General features: G+C 43.6%; 1 protein-coding gene across 1 annotated transcript in view; it reads left to right on the forward strand.

Annotated features, from left to right (window-relative positions):
- The window catches only part of Mxd (MAX dimerization protein), a 285259-nt gene that overhangs the window by 181521 nt on the left and 88218 nt on the right, over nucleotides 1-15520 (forward strand). The gene's annotated exons all lie outside the window — the stretch shown is intronic.

Raw genomic sequence — 15520 nt, forward strand, 5'->3', positions numbered from 1 at the left:
TTGCTCAATACAATTAGGCGGGACCGTTGTCTTTTTCTCTTCTTGCGAACGTGCGCCGATCCCGGAAGTTCTTTCGCGGTCGGGTTGTTTACCGAAAAAGACTGATAACATGTCGGGACTTTAAGCTGCAGCTTCCTCGCAGAAATTCTGGTGATACTGTCAATTCGTTGGAATAGTTAAGTGAAGAAGGAAAAAAAAGAAAAAATGTCCCCATAGCTCGTGCATGTTGCTCTCTTCGCTTCGCATAAAATTTGTTCTTGTCGATTGCGGCACACGGAAGCTAAATAGCAAGTTTGTTCCAGTTTTTTAAATCTCTTGGCTGTTTCAAATTGCAGCCACTTTTGTCAACGGAATTACAGCTAATAATAACGGAAACGTTAAAATGGCCGTAATTCTCGGCGCAGAAGGGTAGAATGAAGAAATACCTTTTTAGATTCCGCAGAATTCCTTAAGCCGGGAGCAGTGTCTCTTAATCTGCGGCAATGAAAATTTAGCGTCTCTCCGGGGGCACGTTCTCGCGGCCGGAATCGATAAGACGTTAAAATGACCTGCGTGTCGAAGGAGAAGGGGGAGGGGGGAGAAAAGAGGAAAAAATGATAAGTTTTCAACGCGGGTTTCTATCGCGGAGCGGGTTTCGGATAACGCGTCCCGCAGGGAGGAATAAAATGCGTCCTATCGGGTCGCGGAGTTTACGAGGTACCTTCGAGAGAAAGATACCGAACCTCCTATCGAATTTTGCCTGATTTCAATCTGAACGCCGCGAATGTAACGGAGCACGGCGAAACCAATGAAGATCGAGCCGGGACGATAGCTTGCCGAACGCTTCGAGGATCGTTTAAAGTTTCCGCGATCCTTTTCTTTCGCGTGACGCGGACATAAGTAGAAAGAGAGAAAGAGAGAGAGAGAGAGAGAAATCCGGGTGCCTTCTCTTCAGTGGCATCCTCTCGTACCTCCGAGCGATCGTGTCGCCTCGAATCGACATTTGAAATATGCTATCGTAAATTAGATTCAACCTTTAGAGTCAATTTTCTCGCCGGTTACGCTCACCGATGATCGGCGTCGCACGCACTCACCCGATCCCGGGCGATCGTTGCTCCGAGGATCCTGTGAATCGCACTTTACGCGACTCTTCGAACCGTTTTATCGCCGATCTTTTATCGCACGCTTTGTGGACGCCCATTGGTAATTGTTTCATCTCGTATTTTTACGCTGATTGTCAAAAGTTTTATTACTTTTGCAAAAGCATCTTTGTTTCTCATTACCAAAGGATTCCAGTGTAACAACACAACTTACATTTTTCACGATTTTTAACTATTTTATTAGTTACCAGGAGAAAATCCCAAGGGATTTTTCGTTATTTTGTCCTTTAATTTCTGAGATACAACAATTCTTCCTCGCTAACGCAGTTTACATTGGAGGCTCAGCGATGTCAATTCTCAGTGTGTAACTAAACATCTTGAATCAATAACCCAGACCTTCGTTAACGGTGAATAAAATTTAGTTTCTCATTACTAAAGGATTCCAGAGTAAGAACACAACTTACATTTTTCACGATTTTTAACTATTTTATTAGTTACCAGGAGAAAATCCCAAGGGATTTTTCGTTATTTTATCCTTTAATTTCTGAGATACAACAATCTTTCCTAGCTAACGCAGTTTACATTGGAGGCACAGCGATGTCAATTCTTAGTGTATAACTAAACATCTCGAATCAATAACCCAGACCTTCGTTAACGGTAAATAAAATTTAGTTTCTCATTACTAAAGCATTCCAGTGTAAGAACACAACATACATTTTTCACGATTTTAAACTATTTTATTATTTACCAGGAGAAAATCCTAAGGGATTTTTCGTCATTTTACCCTTTCATTTTTGAGATACAACAATTTTTCCTCGCTAACGTAGTTTACATTGGAGGCTCAGCGATGTCAATTCTCAGTGTGTAACTAAACATCTCGAATCAATAACCCAGACCTTCGTTAACGGTGAATAAAATTTAGCGAAGTCAAAGAAAATGGTAGAAAATTGGTAAAATCATCTGAAACTAAATTCGAATAGAGGTCTCAGAAACTAAAAGTGCCTCGGTTGTTCGTCTGAACCGTAATCTGGTTCATCGAACTCGGATATCGTTTAAAAAATGAGCAGCATAGTAAAATAACGTTGCCAGGATCGAAAGACGTTCGTCGGTAAGAGCAGCGATCAATAAAGTCGACGTTTGCAAAAGTAGCGAAGCTATTGGCTTGATGATTCAAGAAGGACACGACGGTGGGTCGGATGGCCCTCGTGAGCACGATGGCGCCCGTTTCCCGTAGTATCGTTATTAAAGCGCGAGCATCCGATGATCGACTCGTTTCCTTGTATCCCGGTGCACGTCCCGGAAATGCATTCGCCGGTTCATGATATATTGCGCGGTCCGCGGAGAAGAGGGGTACGGGGGCAAAGAAAAAGGAGGTCGGGGTCCGGACCCTGCGGGGTTAAGGGCTGCGACGTGGACGAAACGCGGGCGAACGTTAAAATTGATGATCCCACGGGAATATCCCGGGCGAAGCACTTATCATAAGTCACGCGTGCCACGCCGGCGATTTTTCGAATTCCTTCAGAAATTTCACGCGAATTCCTCGCGCGATCGCCGCTGGCCGGGGACCACCGGAAGCCGGGAATTAATACGGCACTGTGCTTGGACACGTTCGTTTTTACCATAACTGCTAACTAGACTAGATTTTATGCGTAACAAAAATGAGTACGTCAAACACAAACCGGGAAAGATATTCGATGAGAATTTTTAAGGATGTTACATTATCTTCGTCTATTTAACATGATTTAACGAGAATACACTTTTTCGTTGAACTTCTGTTTCGTACAATTCACAATTTTTATCTCGCACAAATAACATTGCAAATAGTTTAATTCATCTTCAGACGTGTTACGACAAGTATGTCAAGATTTATATATTTATATTTATTTTTCGTACGAATTAGTTAAAAGTTTGAAGCGTTTTAATCGAAACGGTTTTGCAGAAATGACCCGGAGCGAATCTGTCTGTCGCTAAAATCATTAGACATTTTTAATCCGCATAGAAAATTTGTATTTTCCCCAAATATTCGCAGTCAACAGTGAGTTCATCAGTAATTCGTTATAAGCTCGCGTACGGTACCGTTCGGTGTAGCTGTGGGGAGGCGCTATTATTTCAGCAGGATAGATCGGATAGAGGAGGCAGCAATTTGTAGAGTCAGCTAAGAGATATCTTGCTGACCGCTGAGCGCTCGTTTCGTCCGCTTTAATAATCAACACGATTGTCAGTAAGTTATCGAGAAGTCGATGGAGAATTTAACGAGGAAACTAACGACGTCGTTCGTATTATACGATACGGGTCGTTTCGTTTTCTTGTCCCCCGCCGCATCTCGCCCGGAACCGAGGGGGAGGGGGCGGGGCGGTGGCGCATCGGTGTGGAATCGGAATTGGAGCGTGTAATCGCGAAACAACTGTCTTCTGGCTGGGTTTCCGGTGCATGTGCAACGCGCAGATGCGGTTCCGGCAGCGCGGGCTGAGCTCGCGTCTTTCGAATCGGCGGGTTCGCCATGGTCAACGACTTCGGACGAGATTCCAAGCGCCGCTCGACGTGTTCGGAACTGCTTCGAATTGGTCGCGTGTTCGAAATTCCTTATCTTATCCGGAATAATTAACGGGCACGAATTTTGCTACGTACCGGGTGACCGAAACAACTGTCTCGCCTGACGCACGAAACACGTGGCTGCATTTATTTGTTGGAATTGTCGAGGAACTGTAGCCGAGATTGCCACTATGCCGTCACGCCTTCTGAAACTACAGTGATTTCTCGATATATGTCCAGGAAACATAACGAAGCCGTGTTATGTTTACACTCCTCGGCATCCAAGGCGGCTCGAGAGCTTCGCGGCCCCTCAAGGATAGTGGGGATGATTCCGCGACGTTTATCATCGAGGCTTTCGCGACATATATAGAGAAATCGCTGTATTCAAAATGTGAAGAGTAAAAACTGAGGAGGACGGACGATGTCGAACAGAACGATTCGACGGTCGGGCCGAGTAATGATTTCCGCGGGAGTATCGTCGAAAGTCATTAGCGACGCAATTAAACGGGTCGCTTTGACCAGAATCGGAAATGGGACACGTCGGGATAGAAACGAAGGAAAGAGGAACGAACGAAACTTACTCGAAACGAGCCGCACCCGCGGGTATAAACCTCGAATTACCTTCGAGCCTCGCCGTAGATACACTTAGCTACGTGAGTTTCCGGCACGAAATTATTTTATAACTCCCGGCGAACTTTCCGAGGTTCTCTTCTACTTCGCCGCCCGCGTTCATCCTCCTGATTCCACGCCGCAGGTTTCTTTTCTTCGCCCCTGCACAGTATTTAGGTCACCGGTTCTCTTTTTCATTCGGTGGTTCCCACGTCTTGTCGCCTATACCTTCTTAGAAATGATTGTTTTGCTTCTACAATTTGAAATCTTCCTCCGAAGAAACGGATCGATCGATCTCCGCGGGACATTTTATTTTTACCAATTCTTTCAGGCTGATTCTTTTACAGCGAGGGAAATTTTTGTTTAAATTGTCCTACGATGTCGTCCATTTAAATCGATCTGTGTCTCTGAAGGAACAACCAGAAAAAATTTATAAGAACTCTTTGATTGATGATAATCAATGATACTACCAGAAAAGAATGTTTTTCCTGCATCGTCCTGTATAAAACAGCTGAATTATATTTTTAAATTTTGATCTTCGGTTTCGCTTTACTTTTACCAATCTCCTTTTAGACCGATTCTCTCATTGTTAATTGACGACTGTGCAGTTCGCATATCTGGATTCAGACTAATTATTCTTCTACGTTCTCAGCTCCAGTGACCATGAATTCTGATTAAAGAATGAAATTTTATTTCTACAAGATATTTGACTGTTCCGGTTCTCTGTAGATTAACTTCCAGCCGTCCGAGTTTCTGAAGTTTCCGATCGCTAATTACCCGGTCCAGCCTGTCCAGATTGCAATTTGATTCTGTCGTTTTCCTTCGAACGAGCCGGTACAATTTTTAGCTTGAACGATTCGTTGAATCTGCACAAGATCCGCGCCCTAACTGCCGGGAAACTTGATTCACACGATCGTCTACAGATTAATAATTCCGCGCTAGTGAAGTTCCCCGAAGTTCTTAATCAGTAGCTTCCTAGAGAGAGAGCGAGAGAGAAAGAGAGAGAGCTGATCTTCTCCGGACAGTAATAACTCTTCTTCCATAACTTCACTCGGGGATAGAAGTATTCCCATAAATAAGGGATGAAAGCATCGTTCGAAACCGTCCAACTTTCGGGGGAAACTGTTGAAGAACTCGGAAATTTACAATTAAAAGAACATCTTCGTCTTCGTCGCTTCCTGCTTCCTCATTGGAATCTCTTCCTTGCGCGCTTCGCTCGCCGGGATTCCGGGATCGCAGGGCTCAGTGATAAAACTGAATGCGTACTTCCATCAATGAACTCGTGCTTCCGGTACGAAACAGCTATAACTACGGTCTATCGAACGGGGCCGAGTCGGCGCAGATAAACAAAACATCAGCGTGCGGGGCACGCGATAGATGCCGTGGTTCCATCTATTGTCCCTGTCCGACTAATCCGATCGCTTTCCGGCTGAATAGTCGTTTCCTGCTTTTGTTTACACCTCGTTGGCCGGGCCACATAAACAATTAATTTTTCAAAACTTCCATCGAATTTATTCGTGCGGATCTTTACACGAAATCAAGATGTTTCCAAGTCGATCGTGAGAAATCGAGGTCGTATGAAAATGTATTTCTTCTAATCATTTTAGTGGGTCCAGGGGATGGTAAAACAATGTTCTGAAATTGTCCTAAGGTCGTCCACTTTTTAAATGATTAAAATTTTTAACCAGTTAAGCGCGTTCGACGTGTATACACGTCAATCCGAAACTCTATTGCGGTGCGGTTAACGGTAATGAATTGTTCATTTGTTCTCGAATAAAAACGTAATTCTTTCTCATTTTGTTTTACTATTTTCGTAAAATATATAATAGCGGCATTTGGCCTGCGTTCGACGTATATATTCCTCATTGCTTGATTTTAATTCCGCGACGGAATTATTTGTGCAGGTTTTAAAATGAATTTTTACGTTGATATATTCATTGTACTAAACTTGATTAGGATCCGTAACATGCAAGAAAGTTGGAGGATTACTCAGTATCATACATTTAATTTTTTGCAATTTTTATTTCATTAAATAACTTACTTTGATTTTATGGAATTTTTGGGGTTTCTAGTTTGGCGATCAAAGTGTAAAACTGCACAGTTAACTGGTTAAAGGAAGAAATACATTTTTATTGGGTCGAAATTTCATATATTGCAGAAAGGCCCGACAGTCTATTACGCATCTTTAGGATACGATATGCTGAATGGAACAACGCAATTAGAACGTAATTAAAATGTGAAACAGTCGAAGTGTCGGAGGATCTTTCGCGCGAGTACATCGGCGTGGCGTGCGCGTGGGTTAAACATCGGCCATTGTTTGATCCAGCCCTTTAAAACCGCGGCGGCGCGATAGCAATCTTTTCCGAAGGTTGTGGCAACGTTACCGTTGTTCCCGGCGTAATTGACAATGTTCTCGCGAGGAGGTCGCGCGCAGTCGCCTAATCCTTGTTGTTTTACGATTCCCCATCAGGAAGGTGGGTCGGAGAAGCGAGGCTCGGCCGGCTCGCTTCCGCGAAAGGAGTTTCCATTATTCCCGGTGATAATTTACTTCCCGCTATTCCGCACCTTATTAGCGTTATCTTCCCGACTAGGCCGCCGGCACGCAACGTGGCCACGGTTCATTAACCCTTTGACCGTGCAATTGTTTTCAGTGGAAAGCACTGTTGCGTTCTGCCCGCCGCCGCCGCCGCCGCTCCGTTGCGCTTGTTCGCGTTAGAAATCTTCGTTCGGTGGAACTGTACCGCGATTATTCGGTCGCGAGCCTAATTGCAACGTTCCCACGTCGCGCGCCGGTTATTCCGTAGTCCTTTGGAAAATTATTAACCCGGGTTCGCGGAGCTATTTTAATCCTTCGAGGACGAATCGAGTTTCAAAAATGCATTTCCCTGTAATTATTAGATCTTGAAATCCGCTGTCTGCTAATTATATAATCCCGCGTAACGACTTTTTTGACGTCTACGTGACAGAGATCACGCAGTCATCTCCGAAGGATTGAAATCGCGTTTCCAACGAATCGCCACCGACACCGCAGAATTTCAACGGTTTGGTACGCGGAATTCCAGCGGTGAACTTCGAGGAACGAATCCCTGACCGCCAAAGAACGCAAAGGGAGGGGGTGGTGGTTGTTGGGGTGGGTTCGCATAAGCGACAACGGGCGAAACTTCCGCGATCGACGAACGAGGCAAGGCGTTTCCCCACGGGGCCGTGGTTCGCTCATTTTTGCCGGGCTTCAATCCTTTCAGAGGCTTTAGCGATATACATCACCCTAACACGATTAACCCTCAAATTTTGCCCTAAAGGGATTACGTAGGCACGACGGAAGGAGGCTTCGGCCGCACGTGCCGCGCGCGTTTCGGGCTAACGACACTTGGACCGTCGGAGGGCAACTTTTGCATATTACGAAAACAGAAACGGCGCGCGGTCATTAAACGGCCGTTTACAACGAACTTTCTCCGTTCTCCGGCGACGAAAACTACAATATGATGGCGCGGGCCAGGCCGCGATAACTTCCGTCGACGTTCCTTTTGTATTCTGTTTCCTCGCGCGACGATATTCGGGCGTTCTTCCTTTCACGCGCACGCTGGAACGACAAAAGACGGAATCGATGCTATTTAACTAACGAAACGGAAGCGTTAAACGTTTTCTCCAGCCTCTTAACGCTAGGTTTACGGGCCTCTAAAAATTATTATTCTACATCATTTTATAAAAGGTAACAAGAATCTATCTATCGTAATTTTTAGCTATTTTTACAGTACATGCCCAAAAGAAATTAATTTCTTGAATAATTTTTCACCGATACATCTTTACGGTCTCGATGATTGTAAATTAAATTTAACACTAGGTTTACGGAGCACCAACAGTAACTATTTCACATTGCGTTGTAAAAATAACAAAATTGTAGTTACTTAGATTTTCAGCCATTTTTATTGTAATGTATGCTCAAAGAAACGAATCTACTGAACAATTCTTCACAAGTGCGTCCTTGCACTCTTAATAATTCTAAATTTAGAAATCTCGAGTCCGTCATTTTGACGGGTCTCGTAAATCTAGTGTTAAATATTCTCATTTTATTTTTTTACCCTTCTATGAACAATTTATTTTTACACCCACTATGCATTCCTATGGATTCCCCATCCACTATGAATCTATTTCACTATGAATCGACGAAGCGCCATTCGCAGAAATTATTACATGAACAAACACCGGAAGAATGCACCGAGAAGGTACACCGAAAGAATCTTGTATGTCGAAGAATGTTCGAAGAAGGAACGTTAAAGTTTTCGACCAGCAGTGTTCGAGAGATAATGGGAATCCGGGCGCTCGGTTTCGACGACGTGTTTATAGACAGAGGAGTATCGGTGGCGAATAAGACGGCGTTCGCAAGTTCTACCGATTTTCACAGCAAATCGTCTTCCTCCGCGAGTCCGCATTACTTTCGCTTTCCGGTCTCGCATCCCTGGAACCGTAAACGCGTCCCCCGCCGTCTCCCGAGGGAATTGCTACGTAATCGAGCCGATATCCTATCCGGATCGAATGTGCCCGCCCCTCGAGCACGGTTTAATCGACTGACATCGATTGTTTCTGCTCGGAGCGGTCGGTTTTCCACTCGGAGCGCGGGCCACCGGCAGACCTCGATTTTTCTTTTCGATTCAATCGCGGGTGAATTTAATATTTCGCTGGGATATATTCTCAGACTGCTCGCCACGGAACTGGTCGCCTCCGAAGATCGCCTGAATAATATTTTTCTATCGGTTCCATCTCTGCACCACGGATCCTGTATTAAACGCTACCCTCTGTGTCCATGCCAAAATAAAATTTAAGTCGATATTAATCGGACAACTAGTTATCGTTCCGATAACTACATATATATTAGGGGCACCCATAAGTAATCAATTATCTTGAAATCTAAAACAAACTTTGTAGTAAATTCAGGTTTTTATTTCTTAATTTATTATATAATTTCCATCGAGGACAGTTTGCCATCTTTCCTCCAAATTTTCAATCCCCCTCTTATGAAAATCCAGGGTTCGTGAGTCAAAATATGACTCAAGGTGCCTCCTTGCATCTTCTATAGAAGTGAATGTTTTATTTCTTAAATAATGCTCCAGAGATCTGAAAAGATGATAGTCAGAGGGAACAATGTCCGTAAAAACTGTAAATGAATACGTTGCCTCTTCAACATCGGTACAGACCTAAAAGCAAAAGAAATTCTTTGCAAATAATTGATTACTTATAAGTACCCCTAATAATTAATAATGTGTATTTCATTAGGTACTTCTCGCGGACTCTCTCTATCATTCCTAATGCAGCCTTCTGTTTTATTTCAAAATCGATTTTAGAATAGAATTATTTCTATTTTATATTCTATTTTGATACTCTGGGTCAAAATAGACCCCGGTATTCGCTGTCCCAGAGTCAAAATGATCAAGACTGAGTTTATTAGATTGGTCAGAAAAATGATAGCTAAAAATATTACTGCGTTTCATTTTAATTGAAAATTCGACGCAAAAATGGGTCAAGCATTATGCCGGAATCTTTTTGCAACTATTCTTTGTTAGGATTGGGCGTTTGAAGAGTATGATTCGCGGACGAAGAGGCGCGTTTAGTATTCTACATTTCGAGCGATCGATCGTTTCAACCGGAACAATACCGCCTCGAAAATTCCAGGATCCCATTTGCCTGGATCTCCCCCCGAAAACGAAAATTATTACGCCGCCAGCAAATTGGCTGTTCGCGCAGCTAATTGCAAGTAGCTAGCAACAATGAGGCAACGTGACGTGCGGCATTACGTCAATAGCTGGCTCTTAATTATGACCCGCGAGCACCTCCATTCGATCTCATTCAAAGCAGATTGTGAGCGGGTCCCTTGGCAATCCTGCCTCTCCGCCCTCTTCCTCTCTTTGTCATTGCTGCTGTGTGTATGTCTGCCTCTCTCTCTCTCTCTCTCTCTCTCTCTCTCTCTCTCTCTCTCTCTCTCTCTCTCTCTCTCGCTCTCCCTGTCGCGTGTATATCTTCTACGAGGGGAATTATGTCCTCACGGCCGATGTCGGTCGCTTGATCGAAGGTTTCGCGCGGAACGAGGGGTTTACGATGATGATGTACACCGGGAAATTTCTGGTCCTATTCAGAGCTATACTTGTTAACGGCACCCAAACTTTTCCGTTGTTCAATGTTTTAACGTGCGCCAGGTTTCAACTGAACCTGCCAGCGTTACTAATCGGTGATTCAGCAGCGTGAAAAAATATCGTAGAATATTTCGGCGGATTTATCATTTTTACCGACCGAGTTTACTACTTCGTGAACCTAACGATCGATGTTCTCGAACTGAGAAAAATCGCTTCTGAATTGTACACTTGCAACAACCGAATGAACGAAGAAAATTGTTTTTTGTTTTAAGCATCTTGTACAAAATGCAAGGGAAGAATGAGAACCCTCTTTCCCTGAATCATCCTGTACAAGATGCGACCAGAAAAAACTGAGCAGAATCCCTTCATGTATTATTCCGGACAAAACGCAACCAGAAGGCAGTAAAAACAATCTTCAATTACAGCTAACCACTATTTCCTTCAACCCTTCTGCTATCGTCCCCTGCTCGACCAGTACTCGGTAATTATAACGCCATATTTGAATCATCCCGCACAAGAAGCGACCAGAAAGAAGTGCAAAACAATTTTCAATTACAACCGACCACAATTTCCTCCAACCCTTCTGCCATCAACCCCACCTTCCCGCTGCTCTATACATTATACATACAACAACGGATTTTAATCACCCTGTACAAGAAGCATCGAGGAAAACGTTAGCCCCTTGGGCTATAGCGCCTGGTCGGACTCGTGATGAGGATTCTGAACAGAGCCCAATAAATATGTTATTAATTTCCTGTAATAAGAATAAAAATTACATCAACTGAATGAAACAGTGGACAGATCTAAGTTCCTTCTTTTCTTCATCGATCTTTAACAAAAATCGAGAATATTTCAAATCTCAAATTTTTGAATCTCTGTGTTAATTACATCACTGCAACCGTAAAATCAATTTTAGCGTAGGGGGGTTAACCTCTGGGCCCCGCTGTCCCCCGGCGAATCTCGAAATAATTTTCAAAAAACCGTCTCTTGCTACTTTCGCCGTCCATTTTCTCGGATCCGTCAGGTGTCGAGCGGAACCACCCCAGGCGTCGGGTAGCCTCCTCGACAGAATTGCGTCGTGATCGAATTGACATTCAATCTGGATCGAGAGCGGCTCAGCGAAGTTTACACTGGATCCGATCCAACCACGGATTCGGTTCAAGAGTCGCCGGTACAAACGGGAAACCCGTTACGGGTACACCGATAACGAGTGTGTTCCCTTCGTCGGCTGTACACTAACCTCCTCCTCCTCCTCCTCCCACCCTGTTCACACCCCTGCATCTACACCACCCCTAACCCTCGACAGGACCGTCCCTTTTCTTATCCGAGCGTTGTTTCTGCGAGAGACTTTCCCCATTGTTCAGCCACTCGAGATGCAATGACGCGTGCGAATCACGCGTACAGCGACGCCTCGATCCGCCTACTGTTTGCGCGGATCGGCCGATCGACGAGATCCACGGATAATAAATAGACTGGCTGTTTGCACGACCGTCTACGATCTGCTCGGATGCGTAATCTTGTCGAATCCTTTTTGTGTTCCGGCGCAACTTTGATCGACCGCGGTTTCAATTCGAGTCGTCGAAACTAATTTTTCAAGGTAACTCGTTTTTAACGCAAATAGAACTTCGAATGGTTGGAGAAGATTGTGTTTATCTCTGGTGATCGCGAACATGAACACCGTGGATCCCTGTAGAAAATAACAATTTTACTTTTGCGAGAGACAAGAGCCACTAGGAAATTTCTTTTCTCCTTCTCTTTTCTTTTCTACTACTCGGACGAGAGTGCATCTACTGCAAATTAGACTGCATCTAGTCTAAATTTCAGGTATCAATTTTCCTATATACAAATCAAATCTGCAGTCTACTGATCAGTGATTTGGAGAAGAAATGAATTCACGGACCTCGCAGTTAATAATGTAACTTTGTTTTCAATTCAAGTCTTTTACTTGTCGCATTCGGTTTTGTGACTATCAATCCTGAAAATGAAAAGAATGAGACATTACGGTACAGTCGCGCAAAGTGAAAGAATTATTGTGCGATGGCGGACACGAATGACGAATTAACTTGTCATCCCCAGTTAAAAGGTTAGGGTAGTATACTTTCCCTCGCGTGGATCCTTCATATCGTTACCCGTTTCATCACTTTTCAGCGTAACTTAATTGGGTACACATCTTGAAACACCTGAGAAGGTAAACGAAGGGGTACTAATGATTTTGTAATAGGAATCAAAGTTAAAAATTAGACCTTCATAATTGTAAATGGACAACTATATTGAAAGACGAGCCAGAGATTTATTTGTAAATCAGAGTATTCGGTATTACCAGGAAGATAGGAATTATGAAATTATGATCGAAATGATTATAAAATGATTATGATTATGATTGAAATTATGATTTCCACAGATCTGAAAAATGGTGTTTTCTTCCCTTTCTAAGAATGTAGATTGTTCCCCAGCTGATGCGAGAGGTCATTGCAAACAGTTTAAAATAGTTTCTTGCAAAACAAACAATGCCGTTACGAATACAATGGAGACAATAGAGTCGTAAGTAGCATGGAATCGCATTCTGTAGCGAACGTGTGCTTCGATTATACAATAAACGGCGAAGCTTTCCTTCGACCGAAACGTTCTCGGGGGTCTTTTAAACAAAGTAGAGGTGTCGTTAATATGCCCGGCAACTACGGCCTTATTTTCCTTAGAAAAACGGAACTTTCTACTTACTTCTCGAACGTGGAACATGACGCACTTTCTCTGGAATAATTAATAGTACTATAGAATATTAACTTGTACCGTGTACACAGGATGTGCTGCAAATAAATAATTTCGAACTGCAATTGCTCCGTATCTATACTGCAGAACTTTGGTAAGGGGTGATTGAACAAAAATATCGACCGAGACCTAGACCAACTATAGAATTATCCTCCCCAATTGATTTCAGCGAATGAAAGATAAAACAAGACATTATTATTAACTGCTCGGTCTCGATGCAATATAAAAATTTGCCCCATTAATTTCGATGAACGAGAGTCAAATAGAAACTGACGCTCTTCTTAATAATTTGACTAAAATTGTAATAAATGCTTCTGGTGTGTTCACAGTCTACATATTCGATTCGATCGAACTTGACATTTCATAAATTTTGTGAAAATTGTCAACGGTTCGATACGATCTCTCGACGAACAAAAAAGGGATTATGCTTTTGCAGGAACGTACACATTCATCTAAACACTTTGGTCCGAATGAAAAGCCTGGCATAGACGTTCTCCAACGAGTTATTTTCCATTCTAGTTAAAAAGGCTTCCGACAAAGAATTCAATAAATCGTGCGTGTCGCTTACGCAACCAATATTTCCCACCATTTCTCCACCGTAAAAACCAGAAAAATATTCACGGCTATTTTCTCCGTCGAACCTTTTGCCCCCCACCCTTTTCTTTTTTTTTTTTTTTTGTTCGTAGAACTCTATTCAGATCTCCGATCCGCGCACCATTCAAACGAACGTTTCTCCTGCCGGGTTTTATTCATTCCTTCGGTTCGCGTACTATTCAGCCAACCCTTTGCTCCACCTGCACCGCGATAATATTCAACCGGTGAACTTTCACCTCGCCCCGGCGTGACGTACACGCTGCCTCAATTATGCTTATCTGCCGCAGCCGGACACTTACGGTTCGCGCGATTAGAATCATTTACAGTAATATATGCAGATAGCTCCAGATGATTCTTGCCGGCGGCGACTGGGCTAGCTGGGCGGTGAAAGCGGCACGAATCATTTGCATTAATTGCAACGTCTCTATTACTCTAAGGGAATAGAAAATGCGTGTTCCACAACTATGCGGCGGCATGATCGCCGCTTTGAAACGCGCCCACGATTTAACCGGCTTGAATATGCATTAGGCTGTTCCGTACGTCGCGCGATTTCTTAACTCTCTTCTAAATCATTTCGAACCGAAATATAATTTGATTTCATTGTTGTCGATACACAGGGTAATCGGCAACTGGTGGTACCACCGGATGGGGGCTGATTCTACGTAAAGAAATAAAATAAAATTGTATTCTACATTTTCGAAGTATTTTTTTTTAATGTAGAACTACCCTCTTTTCGGTTGCGCCTCCAGTTATTCTGCACTTCATTCATAAATAACAGGAGACGCGTTATGTGCGTCATCTGCTGCGTTGATCTGATTTGTCCCTGATCAGAATCCCCGAAGAACTCGCATTCTTCGAGTCGGATCGAGTTTGACGAATTTCTGGCCGGCTCCGTGGCTGCGATCATCTAACCCTCTGGATCGTTCCCCTGCCAGCTGGATTCTCACTAGGTGGATCATGATCGAGTCTGGCGATTGAGGGATCAGATGGGACAGAGACTGCCAGGGGGAGGAGGGAGGTGGGGCTAATCAGTGCAATCATGAGATTAGCGTGGTGCAGGGGAGAGAAAGCAAAGGCAGACACGTAGCGTTTCACAGGAAAGGGGGAGCACTTGGGCAAAAGGAGTGGGGAACAGGTTGTGAATAGGAGGATGAGGATGAACCGGGGAGGGGGTGGCGGTGCACGTAGAGGGGTTCGTATATCGATTCGATATTCCGGACCTCAAGAGGCTCGCTTTGATGCATAATCACTTTGGTCTCGCGTATCCGATCGTCTGAGGAGTCCGAGACGCTGGCTACCATTCCCGGCTAACCTTTCCTCTTTAAAATCGCGCCGTTCAACAAGCACGAACTTCTGCACCCCTCGACTGATCTCGCCAGTCTCGGACGCCAAGCGTTCATTTGTCACTGGTAAATTAATTTATTAGAATCTTTACGGCGCAATCGCGTTTATTATTTCGTGCGATCTAAATTCCCGAAGGGGTCGGGAACGGTTTATTTATGCATTCCTTGCGTGCTTCTCTTCTTCTAGATCGTCCTCAGACGCAACACCCTCTTTCTTAACACTTTGACTGCCAAACTAGAAACCTCAAATATTCCATGAAATCAAAGTAAGTTATTTAATGATATAAAAATTGAAAAAAATTAAATGTATGATATTGAGTAGTCCTCCAACTTTCTTGAATTTGACAGATCCTAATCAAATTAGGCACAATGAATATATTAACGTAAAACTTCATTTTAAAACCTGGACAAATAATTCCGTCACCCACATATGGGTGACATGACAGTCAACGTGTTAAACGTGTTTCCTTGC

This window comes from Halictus rubicundus, chromosome 10, assembly GCF_050948215.1.
Source record: "Halictus rubicundus isolate RS-2024b chromosome 10, iyHalRubi1_principal, whole genome shotgun sequence".
Taxonomy (NCBI): domain Eukaryota; kingdom Metazoa; phylum Arthropoda; class Insecta; order Hymenoptera; family Halictidae; genus Halictus; species Halictus rubicundus.